This window comes from Nelumbo nucifera, chromosome 4, assembly GCF_055504915.1.
Source record: "Nelumbo nucifera cultivar China Antique chromosome 4, China Antique-T2T, whole genome shotgun sequence".
NCBI lineage: Eukaryota > Viridiplantae > Streptophyta > Magnoliopsida > Proteales > Nelumbonaceae > Nelumbo > Nelumbo nucifera.
This window is the reverse complement of record NC_142652.1, coordinates 81,840,161-81,852,714: the sequence shown is the minus strand read 5'-3', so window position 1 is coordinate 81,852,714 and position 12,554 is coordinate 81,840,161. Positions and strand designations below refer to the sequence as shown.

The following is a 12,554-nucleotide window of genomic DNA, read 5'->3' as shown; positions in this document are numbered from 1 at the left end:
AATAAATTTTTTGATTTAAGAATGTAAAATTTTGTTTTAAAATATAAAAGAAAGGGAAAAATACCATCTTGTAGGCCCATTGTTCATTTAAATAGAAAAAAAATACTATCTGAATTTTTAATTCTAATTTGAATAAGGAAAATTGTTTATTTTTTTTTCAATTAGGTCGGGCTTCGGGCTCGGGTTTTGGGCTTTTTACTAGGGCCGGGCTTGGGCCCAAGTTATAGGCCCGTTGGTCGGGCCGGGCTAGGGCTCGGGCCTAGTATATTTTCATTAGTGACAAGTGAAAGCCCGGCCCAGCCCGGTCCATGAACAGGTCTAGTTGATAGCTTAGCTAAGCAAGGGGCAAATAGGGATCAATTGTATTGGGCATAGGTGTAATTTGTTTTCTTTTTAGTTGGGAGAGGTTGCAACTCGTGCCTCTCCCTAAACAGTTGCAGCTTTTTCTCTTCTTTTTATAATAAAATCTTCTTATTGATAAAAAAAGATATATGTGCATATAGCAAAAATGTAAAAGTAGTTTAAGTGAAGATGCTAGCCCTACATTTGAAGGAGAGAAAAAAAACTGAACAGAAATGGGCGGCAATAGCTTGTGACCAATCCTCACAACATTCAGTACAAATTTCATATGATAATGAGGACAGGTTATATATCAAATTGCGATTACTTCTAGATAAAGTGTTTTAAAAGTGCAAGGTGCAAGGCGCAAGGCGGGGCGTGCATGCCTTTTTGGAGCAAGGCGTAAAAATGCAAAAGATTGCTGAAAAATAAAAAAAGTAATAAAATTCAAAAAATGCAAAAAGTTCAAAAATATTTGTTATAATTCAGGTCTGCCTTAGAGTTCGGCCTAACTGAGTTCAGTTATGTAGAAGAAGAAGAAGTGATAAAGAAAGAGAGAAAGAGAGAATTCTGGTTCGAACTGAAAGAGTCAACTTGACTTCTCCCAGTCGGCCAGTAAGTATTTATATTATTATTAAAATATAACTGAAAAGACCTATGTGCCCTTACTTAAGTTAAGAGCACATGTTTCAACACAACATTACAGATCAGCAACATCAATCAAGGTATAAACACAGAAATACCCCTACGCTAACACTCCCCCTCAAGCTGGTGAGTATATATCATATACTCCCAGCTTGTTACATATGTAGTCCACTCTTCCCCGACTCAAGCCTTTTGTAAATAAGTCAGCCCACTGATTTCCTGTATTAACATGTGTAGTGTCTAGCTCTCCATTCAGCACCTTCTCCCTCACAAAGTGACAGTCAACCTCAATGTGCTTGGTTCTTTCATGAAACACTGGATTAGAGGAGATATGAACTGCAACCTGATTATCACAATAGAGCTTCATTGGAGTGTTAATGTTGTACCCTACTTCCTGTAGAAGGTTCCTTAGCCACACTAATTCACAAGCGGTATGCACCATAGCCCTATATTCTGCTTCTGCACTGCTTCTTGCCACAACCGTCTGTTTCTTACTTTTCCATGTCACCAGGTTACCTCCCAAAAACGTGCAATAGCTTGTAGTAGATCGCCTATCAGACATAGAACCGGCCCAATCAGCATCAGAATACCCTTCTATTTCAAGTTTTCCCCCACTCTTGTATATCAGACCGCGACCCGGGGCCCCTTTTAGATACTTCACAATTCTCAGAACCGCATTCCAATGAGGAATCAGAGGTTTTTGCATGAACTGGCTTACCACACTAACTTCAAATGAGATGTCTGGTCTGGTAATGGTTAGGTAGTTCAGTTTGCCCACAAGTCGTTGGTATCTGCCAGGGTCTTCAAACACTTCACCCATATCACTGCTTAGCTTGGTATTTGTGTCCATGGGTGTTTCAACTGGTTTGGCACCCAACAAGCCTGTTTCTTCCAGCAAATCAAGCACATACTTCCTCTGGCACAGGTTAATCCCATACTTGGATCTCGCTACCTCTATCCCCAAGAAGTATTTCAGTTTACCCAGATCCTTTGTCTGAAAGTGATCCTGTAGATAAGTCTTCAGCCTGTCAATACCAATGTTATCATTCCCAGTAGTAACAATATCATCTACATACACCACCGACAGTATTTTTCCTCCCGGAGAGTCATGACTAAATACAGAATGGTCAACTTTGCACTGTTTCATGCCAAACTTCTTTACCACCTCACTGCTCTTCCTCCTAGGAAGTAAGCTGTTGGTTGTAAGTGGGTTTATACGGTTAAGTATCTGCCTGATGGTAGTGTTGAACGCCTGAAAGCGCGATTAGTTGCAAAAGGGTACTCCCAAACCTATGGCATTGACTACACAGAGACCTTCTCACCGGTTGCTAAGATAGGGTCAGGACGAAACAGACACCCAAAAACTCTCGGCGTAAGAAACGGAGACTGACCATCAAGGATGAACGTGGGCATCCGATTAATTAGAAAACAAGATGTAAGCACTGCATCACTCCAAAAAGGTTTGGGAACATGCATGTGATGCATTAGGGATCTTGCTGTTTCAAGGAGATGGCGATTCTTTCTCTCGGCACCCCGTTTTGTTGTGGGGTGTAGGTACACGAGGTCTGATGTATAATGCTGTGTTGGTCCAGGTATTCCTGAAATGATGAGGATAAATATTCGCGGCCATTATCAGAACGAAAAACTTTGATGTGGGTACCAAATTGGTTACGAATTTCAGCATAAAATTTTTGAAAAATGGTAAACAATTCACTTCTTTCTTTCATTAAATAGAGCCACGTCATCCTTGAAAAATCATCCACAAAAATGACAAAATATCTGTATCCATTATATGACATTACTTTATAAGGACCCCAAACATCTGAATGAACTAAAGAAAAAGGACTCGACACACGGTTATCAACCCTAGAACTAAAGGGAACACGATGGTGTTTCCCAAACTGATACGACTCACAATCCAAAACAGAAAGCCGACTCAAGGACGGAACCAAGGACTTCAAGACTTTGAGCGACGGATGACCAAATCGGCAGTGCCACTGGAGAGGAGAAAGAGATGACTGGAGAGCTGTTGAAGTTCTACCACCACCACCGTCAAGATAATACAGTCCACCTGCTTCATGCCCTCCACCAATCTTCATCCCCGTCTTGAGATCCTGAAAGACACATAGAAGGATAAAAGGTAATGGAGCAGTTAAGTGATTTGGTCAGCTTACTAACAGACATAATGTTAAAAGGTAATTTAGGAACATACAGAACTGATGAGAGGGATATAGGATCTAGGTCAACATTACCAACACCACAAATTGAGGATGTGAAACCATTAGCAAGGGTGACAAATTGTGATGTTGAGCAATGAGATAAGGAGGAAAACACACCTGGAGTTCCATTCATGTGATCGGAGGCTCCAGAGTCAATGATCCAGGGATTGGGTGTAGATGTCAGACAAGCCATACCTGAGTGAGCAAAAGTCGCCGTGTTCTGCTGTGATTGGATAAACCTCTCATATTCATCACGGGGAACACTCACCATCTCCATCATGGGACCATCTGTGGATGTAGGAGGCAACTGGTCAGATGAATGATTCTCCTGTCTAAACCTGGAACTTGAGTCACCGGTCGCGGCATGATTGGCCCAGGTTGAGGGAGGACCATGTAAATCATAACAATAGTTGATGGTATGTCCATCCATACCACAAGGGGTGCACTTCCTCGGGCCTGAGCTACGTCCTCTACCACGGGCTCCCCCTGAATCCCTGCTCCCAATACGACCACCACCATGATTATAAGTAGACCCACCATTGCCACTTCGGCCATATGCAGAACCACTACCAACACCACGGCCAGACTGAGCTCCCCGAGCTCCACCTCTACCACCACGACCTCTCGATGCAGCAAAGGCAGATCTATCTGAGATATTAGAGTTCTCAGTAGATTCGATAGAAATCCTCCGAAGTCGAGCAAATACCTCTTCTAGGGACGGAAGAGCTGATCCCCCTAATATCTGAGCCCGTACTGGTTCATATTCAAACTTTAGTCCCACCAAAAATCTAGTCACATCAAGCTGCTCTCTCTGTTGTTGCTGAATCTTGACATCAGAAGTGAGAGGATGATAGACATTCAACTCATTACGTATGTTCCTCATGTTGGCATAGTACTCCTCAAGACTCTGATTGCCCTGTTGCAGATTAAAGTACTCTTGATAAAGCTGATAAACTCTGGTTGTATTGTCCTGCCCCGAATACAATTTCTTCGCATGGTCTCACACATCTTTGGCAGTATCAAGGAACATGAAGTTCACACTAATCCTGGGTTCCATACTGTTCCACAACCATGTGATGATCTGAGCGTCCTCTTGCTCCCAGTCTTCATACTCGTGAGAGTCAGAGGAGGGTTTCTCCTCTCTGATGTGTTTTACCTTCTTCTTTGCCTTCAGAAAGACTTCAACGGATTTAGCACAAGGCACATAATTCTCTCCATTTAACTTAATGGAGGTCATCTGAACATTCAGGTAGTCTGTAGGCACCATCACACTAGGTTTATAATCATTATTGTCTCCCATTATGTTATCACCAAGTCTGCACACTTGCTGAATTCTGTTATCACTGAGATCTGCACACTACACACCACTAGGTCACACCTGTCACACTGATTGCAGCACTAATTGTTGCTGGAATGTGTGCTCTTTACACCACAAACCCTAAATCACACCTGTCACACTGATTTCAGCACTTGTTGCTGAAAAGTGTGCTCACACCACAAACCCTACTCCTACAACTACCTGAAATCTCACCACTATATGATCATATCTCTTCCTTCAAAATGCACAAAGAAACCAGCATAAACCCTAGCACTTACTGGCCGAAACCCTAGCAAATGGTCTGAAACACACCTCCTATTTAATCCATAACAGATATCATGCACTGAAATCTCTTACCTTATCACTGAAGTAACACCCATGCGAGCAGGAGAGCAGTTCACACACAACAGCCACACACAGTTCGGCCCTCTATTCTTCCTCTACTAGGAGAGGGCGATCTCAGAAATCACAGCAACCGACCACATACGACCTGACTGGAGGCATAGAGACCCCCAAGGGAAGAGGGCGATCACTCCTTTTCAGCCCTTTCCCTTATCTCCAATCGAACACAAAGAAAAAGAAGGAAAACCCTAGATAGGGTGTGCAGAGAATGAACCCTAGGCAAGCAGAAATCTAGGCAGATTTAGCCTAGCTCTGATACCATGTTATAATTCAGGTCTGCCTTAGAGTTCGGCCTGACTGAGTTCAGTTATGTAGAAGAAGAAAAAGTGATAAAGAAAGAGAGAAAGAGAGAAAGAGAGAAGAGAGAATTCTGGTTCGAACTGAAAGAGTCAACTTGACTTCTCCCAGTCGGCCAGTAAGTATTTATATTATTATTAAAACATAACTGAAAAGACCTATGTGCCCTTACTTAAGTTAAGAGCACATGTTTCAACACAACATTACAGATCAACAACATCAATCAAGGTAAAAAGTTAGAAATACCCCTACGCTAACAATATTAAACATAATATTAATAAGAAATATAAACTTAAATTTTAAAATTAATGTTTTAAAAAGCCTATTATATAAAATTAAAATACATAAACATAACATGTAAAGCATATTCAAATGAAAATTAAAAAAAAAAATAAAACATATAAAACATTTTCAAGCACGTAAAGCCCACAATCTCTTTTTTTTTTTGCTCAATTGCTTACTTCAAGTAGCTAATGTGATGTAAAATATATTACAGTCCTGATTCTACAAGTCGCCTTTGTGCCATGCCCCTCGAGGCAATCCCAAACAAGTCTGCTCTGGTTCGTTCACTCACTGAAGCTCTGAGAACCCCCTATTTGCTAATGTTGTTTATTCATTCATCTTAATACAATATCTTCTTAAAAGACGATTAAAATTATAAAATCATTATTTTTTGTGTGAGAATTAAGAATTTAAGACCTTAACATGGACTTGTTTGGGATTGCCTCGAGGGGTGTGGAGCCCCCAGCCCAGCTGCTAGGTTCAAAAAAAGCAAAAAAAAAGTGTACAATTTTCAAAAGGCATATGCTTGGGCCAAGGCGCATCAGGTGCATGCCTAGGTGCACCAGGCATGTGCCTTTTGAAAGTGTTGTGCCTAGGACCTGGGCGAGGCACCTACCCTAAAATGCTTCTCACCTGTGCGTCTAGGACCACCATTCAAATCCCTAGAAATCCAACTCGAGAGAAGGTAGATAGGGATAAACACCTGGTCAAGGTAGTCTGTCTCCTTTAGCATTGTTTCAGTTGAAATGCAGATTAGCTGACTTCTCACTGCTGTATCCTTGTAAGGTAAATCATTTAGTTTTCTCAGATTAGTTTGTTTTCTCTGACAGTCATTTCCTTTTAGCATTGATTCAGTTGAAATGCAGATTAGTTTACTTGTCACTGCTGTATCCTTGGAAGGTAAAGCATTTAATTTTCTCAGATTAGTTTGTTTTCTTAGTCATTTCCTTTAGCATTGATTCAGTTGAAATGCAGATTAGTTTGCTTTCTCACTGCTGTATCCTTGGAAGGCAAAACATTTAGTTTTTACATTATCCAGTACTTGGCTTTTGCTGAGGTCCTAATGTCTGGCAAGTTGAAAACAATTCTTCCCATCATCTGATTATGACATGTGTATTTGCATATTCTGTAGAGAATTTGGTGCCAAGATAAGTGAACTATAAATTTTCCACTATTTGAGTCCATTGTGAATTGTGAAATTGAGGCTGAAAGCTAAAATTTAATGTTACTATGGACCATGTAGTTTTTCAGAATTGGTCCATCCCCAATATTTGTTTTGTATTGCAGTTTGCAGGGCAAGGAGTGAATTACTGTTTCATGATGGCTATTTTGCTTTTAATCATATTTATCTATGTACACAGTTGATTATATATATTAATCTTTAGCATTTCGAGTTTTCTACTTTATTATAGTTAATATATTTCTCATCTTATTCAATCAGAAGCAAGTGTTCATTGATCTTCATATGTTGGCCATCATTTTGGACATGCAAAAACTGCAGAGGTTTTCATTATTATTTTCTTAGTTGTGCTCTGGAAGAATTTTCTTACCGTGCAGAGTTTAGCAACATTTAATGACTTGGAGCCAGTTTTCACATATCCTTGAAGTAAACTATATTCCTTTCATTTTTCTAATGTATGCTTGCTTGTCAACAGACTTTACATCTCGTGAGTCATTTGTATCATATTCTTTTAGGGTTCCCAATGGGTTGTATTGATTAGGGTAGACCTGGTCCCAAACTGAAAGGAAAACACCTAGACCCAGATCCTATAGGGTATGTACAAGTATGGATCCAAGACAAACTTGTATAAAACTTCAGGTGGCTTTTTATTGCACTCATACACGCATGTATACGTAATCTTTTTAGGTCTTAATTGAAATATCAAATAGGTAAAACCAGGCCTGACACTGTTAAAATCAATGACACAACTTCACCAAATACTGACCCAGACCTTTGGTAATTGAATTGAATTGGTTCAGGTCTATAGGGCAGATTCGGTCCATTGATAGCCTAGTTCTTTGCATTACATATTTGGAAACTACTTTAGTTGGGTCAAATATTCTCCATTTTTTTCCTTAAAATTAATATTCTCCATTTTTTTGCAATTATAAAAGTGCATGGCCACCATGACGTGGTGGTCTGTTAGTGCTATTTAGAGACAGGCTTTGTAATCCCAAGAGAAGGCGCTTATGATTGTCATTTTTTTTTTGAATAGCCCCTTCGGCAAATTTCTTGTTTCTCTGAACTTCGAACCATTGGTGCAGCCAAAAATAGTTAGTATGATAATCTTGTTCCAATCATCAAAGATCCTAGATGTAACACCAGAAATGAAGTTTCTTGCTTGAATGTGAAATTCATCGTCCATTATGATTGCAACAGGTTTTGTTTATCATTTTGAAATAATAGTTGGTTCCTGCTTGAATCTTTAGTTGATGCATGTAGATTGTTGAATGGAATAATTAACATGATGTTGAACTTGTTTCTTAAACTGGCACTTGGACCTGTATAGTAAATCTTGTCAGGCTATACTTTACAATAACATGGTTGCTTTGGGTTTAAACGAAGTTGCACTGACATAATGAGATTCTCCTTTTGTTTAATACCTGTCAATATAACATGCTTTTGGCTGGGGTAGCTCAGTTGATACTTTGGATGACTTGTCACAGTGAAGATGCGGTTTCGAATCCCATTGTTATTCACTTTGGCATCGTTTGTTTTTGTTATAACTATTTATCAATTTTAAAGTACATCCATGGAGTTTAACACGTCTACCGTGAGGGGAGAGAATATTGATTTTTGGTTCATAACTATATTAAAAGCAAATGCAGATAAATATGGACTGAGTGTGGAGTTTTACACCCGTCCGTATTTATGTTGAAAATAAATGCAGCCTTTATGAAGAATTATATGTAAATACAATAGTGTGATGCCCCCTATTGGGGACTCGAGCGTGACTAATACCAAAAAAAGGAAAAAGTTCTAAGAGACCAATTTCGACTTATTTAGAAGAATATCTGCAACTCACATGCTACTTTTTTTCCTAGCATACCTTACAATTACATGTTGAGAGGTTAATAGTGTTTTGGGGTGTTATTTGAATCAAGGTTCAAAGTATTGATACGTATCGGCCCATAACGTTCTGGGACTCTGATATGCCCCTACAGTGGATATATCAGGAGTCTGACTGGTTCAGGGTGTGGAGGTGGCCTAAACTGGTTCCCCTGAACCAGTTGTGAAAAAAATAAATAAAAGGTACCAAAAACTGTATGATTCTCCTATTTTGAACCTTGACTTGAATCAGAAAAGCTTCCACTGCAGTGTTTCATTGCACTAAAATGGTAAAATAAGTTTATTTCAACCAGAATATCTGAATTTTGAAATGAAACTATTTTGGGTTATTGATGTAAAATAAAAATAAGTGTCTTCTAGATGCGAATTCAGTTATCTATTTATATTTAACCAAAAAAATTGAAATGCCTTCACCTGAATCATCTTAGACAATGACATTGTGCGCAGATACGCCTTAATAAAATAAATAAATTCATCTTAGGTGGCAAATTGCTTCTATATTAATAATTCTCTCAAGGATAAATGCCAAATGTAGCGGATAATGCGTCAATTTTTAGCTGTTGGTAAATTGGCAAGGTGGAATTTAGGATCAATATGAATCAACATCCCCTGAAATCAGAACTGGAATGATGTATTCTCCTTCCTATTTGGCTTGGACAGGAGTCAAAATCCATTGAAATGAGATTCTCATTCCCAAGGGAACTAGAGGGAATAGTCATTCCTTCAAACAGGAGAATACCATTCCATCAGAAATGAGAATCAAATTCTGATTCCATCAAACCAAAGGATTAAAAGTTTCCAATTCCAGATCCCTGTTCCTATGAATCAAATGGACTCTTAGTATCATTTTCTCTAAAAAAATTTTAAGCCTGTTAATCTCCCTTGACCAAACATAAAAAATGTGTCTTAATGCTTATGGTGTGATTTGAACCTAAATCTTTTAACACAATTTCAAGCCACTAAGCCATCTCACTTTTTGTGATATTTAATAGAATAAAATAGATTTTATTAACTTTTGTGTTCATCAAAACAATCAATACATATATATGATTAACAATTCCAACAAAAAATTAAAAGAAATGGTAATGCCAAATCTTTTAACACAACTTTAAGCCACTAAGCCATCTCACTTTTTGTGTTATTTAATAGAATAAAATAGATTTTATTAACTTTTGTGTTCATCAAAACAATCAATACATATATATGATTAACAATTCCAACAAAAAATTAAAAGAAATGGTAATGCCAAATCTTTTAACACAACTTTAAGCCACTAAGCCATCTCACTTTTTGTGTTATTTAATAGAATAAAATAGATTTTATTAACTTTTGTGTTCATCAAAACAATCAATACATATATATGATTAACAATTCCAACAAAAAATTAAAAGAAATGGTAATGCCAAATCTTTTAACACAACTTTAAGCCACTAAGCCATCTCACTTTTTGTGTTATTTAATAGAATAAATAGATTTTATTAACTTTTGTGTTCATCAAAACAATCAATACATATATATGATTAACAATTCCATAAAAAATTAAAAGAAATAATATTTAAAATTAGAATTTTATAACTAAATGAAATAAACAATTTATCAAATCCAAATTTACATCAAATGATGATTTTAATCCTAAGAAATTTATACAAATAAAGTATTAATAATAGAATAATTATCTTAGTAATAAAAATTTGTAAATTAGTAAATTTGTGAATGATATATAATATAATAGGTTCATATTTATGCATCCCGGGTATCAGGTATTGGATATCCTAAAGTCAAAACTCAAACCTGTCCCAAACCCGTCCAAAACCTTATAAGATTTTAATCTAAAATCCCAAATCCGTCCAAAACCTTATAAGATTTTAATCTAAAATCCCAAACCCGTCCAAAACACTATAGGGTTTTGATAAATAGGTCATATTAGGATTAGGACAGGTTAGATACCTGAAAATTCTCATGAAATTGCCATCCCTAATCAAGTGTCCAAGGTCATTGGCATATTGACGGCATTTAAATAAACAGTTAATTGGTTATCAAATTTTCACTTTTAACGGGAAATTTCAAGTTAAGACTGTGATCGTGAAGTAAAGTGTGGACAGCTCGAACTTTTCTACAGTAAACCCTCCATAACTGATAGTTTTGATGGAAAATAGTTAACCCTAATCGGGATGTAATATTTTCCTTTTCACCTGACCTTCAATTTGAGATTTGTTTTCTTAGAATGAGTTTTGGTTTTTTCACTCTAAAACATGAGCCTTAGGTCATGTTTCTCTAAACCGGACCGGATCTGACAGTTGGATTGGTTGATTTGGAAATCGATCAGGCAATCGGTTCTGTTTCATCCTAAAACTGTTGTTGGGCCAAAAACCATTGATTCGGCAAGTGACCTTCTGACCCGGACAACAGTTTTTAACATTTTTTTTTATTTTAATTATTTTTTAAATCAGAATGGACCATCCCTTTAAATCAGACTATCAGACCGTTTGATTCGAAAACTGATAGCCAAAATGATTCCATCCGGTCCGGTTTTTATAACATTGAGAAAAAATAAGAAAACAAAATAAAATAAAATGAAGAAAAACATGTACAAACCTTCAATGGGTTTCTCCGCCTTTTCTTGCCTTTCTCTACCTTCTTCTTCAAACCAAACACAGCCTTAAACTAAGGTTGCATTGTTTTAGGCCTTTTTGCATTGAGATTTTAAAAATGAAATATGTGGTATGGCCCCATGTGCTTACAACTTATTGCCACCTGCTAACGTCAAGAAAGATAAAAAAGAACATTCTCAAATCTTAATGTTTCTGCTAACGTGAGAAAAGGGTTAGACTTGGTCTTTCTTGATGTTTCTGCTAAATATGAAACCTCTTCTCACTTTTCACTTTTCAAAACCACGCCCTCCGCTGTTAGTTAGAGAGTGAAGAAAGGCTAAACATGTTAATCAAATTCTCTCTCTCTCTTTCTTGTGTATATCTTCTCCCTGAAGAGCTGAAGAGGGATGTCGTTGTCTAATGAAATTGTAACAAAGAAATTAAAATTGCAGAAGTAGGTTTTTGAAAATAATTTTATACCAATGTGATGTTTACATGACTGATTATTTTTATATTAAAGTTATTATTCAATATCACGTTAGATCCTAAAAAATAGAATCAGCTAAAAATCAGAAAATCACTATAAAACATCCCTAAAAAATAATTAAATTTTGGCTGATTTCTTAAAAATCACCAAAATCGGTAAGCTAATCGATGCCCGTTCCATTAATAGTGACGTGGTTCCAAACATTACCTAAATCCTTTAACTAAAAAACAATTAACAAAATGACAAAAAGATTAGGGAGGTTTTCTAAAATCTTATAAAAAAAAAGTCACAAAAAGACAAAAGACCGAGAGGGGTAGCCAATGGTTTCATTTCCAACCGGCGAAGATAGAAGCAAAAAATATCAAACGTCGCCTGAGAGACTCGAACTCTCGCGGGGAAACCCCATGTACTTAGCAGGCACACGCCTTAACCACTCGGCCAAAGCGACGATCGATTTCAAAGCTAGTATCAATCCAACAAGACTGAAAAACAATACGAAAAAAAACCAGTATCGCCTTTTCCGGCATTCTTTCCGACCATTTCAGTTTCCGCCGGACAGAGGATTCACTCGGTAGCAAGCTTTCAAGAACTATTTTTCAGCGCCCCCAATTTGCTTACCAATAAAAATTTCTTACAATTTATATGTTCAGGAAGCAAAAACTATTTCTGTTCTAACGTTCGAACTAAATGAGAATGATAAGTGAAAAAACCTCCGATTCGTTTTACACAAGTGTGCTCCCTCACCTGGGAATTTCGTAATTTGCGTATTAACCAAAAAAGTACAGTAGCTGGGTGTATATGAACGTATACACAGAGTAGACGAGCAAAAAGAGAGAAAGAGACAAGTAACGATGACTACGCTATTCATTCATCTCACTCGGAGTCGTCGTCGCCGGATCCGAAC

General features: G+C 37.4%; 1 non-coding gene across 1 annotated transcript; it reads right to left on the bottom strand.

The window, feature by feature from the left end:
- Positions 1–12,016: 12,016 nt before the first annotated feature.
- On the bottom strand, positions 12,017–12,098 carry TRNAS-GCU (transfer RNA serine (anticodon GCU)). The gene has a single exon. It is a non-coding gene; the product is annotated as a tRNA-Ser (tRNA).
- Between the last annotated feature and the right edge of the window lie 456 nt (positions 12,099–12,554).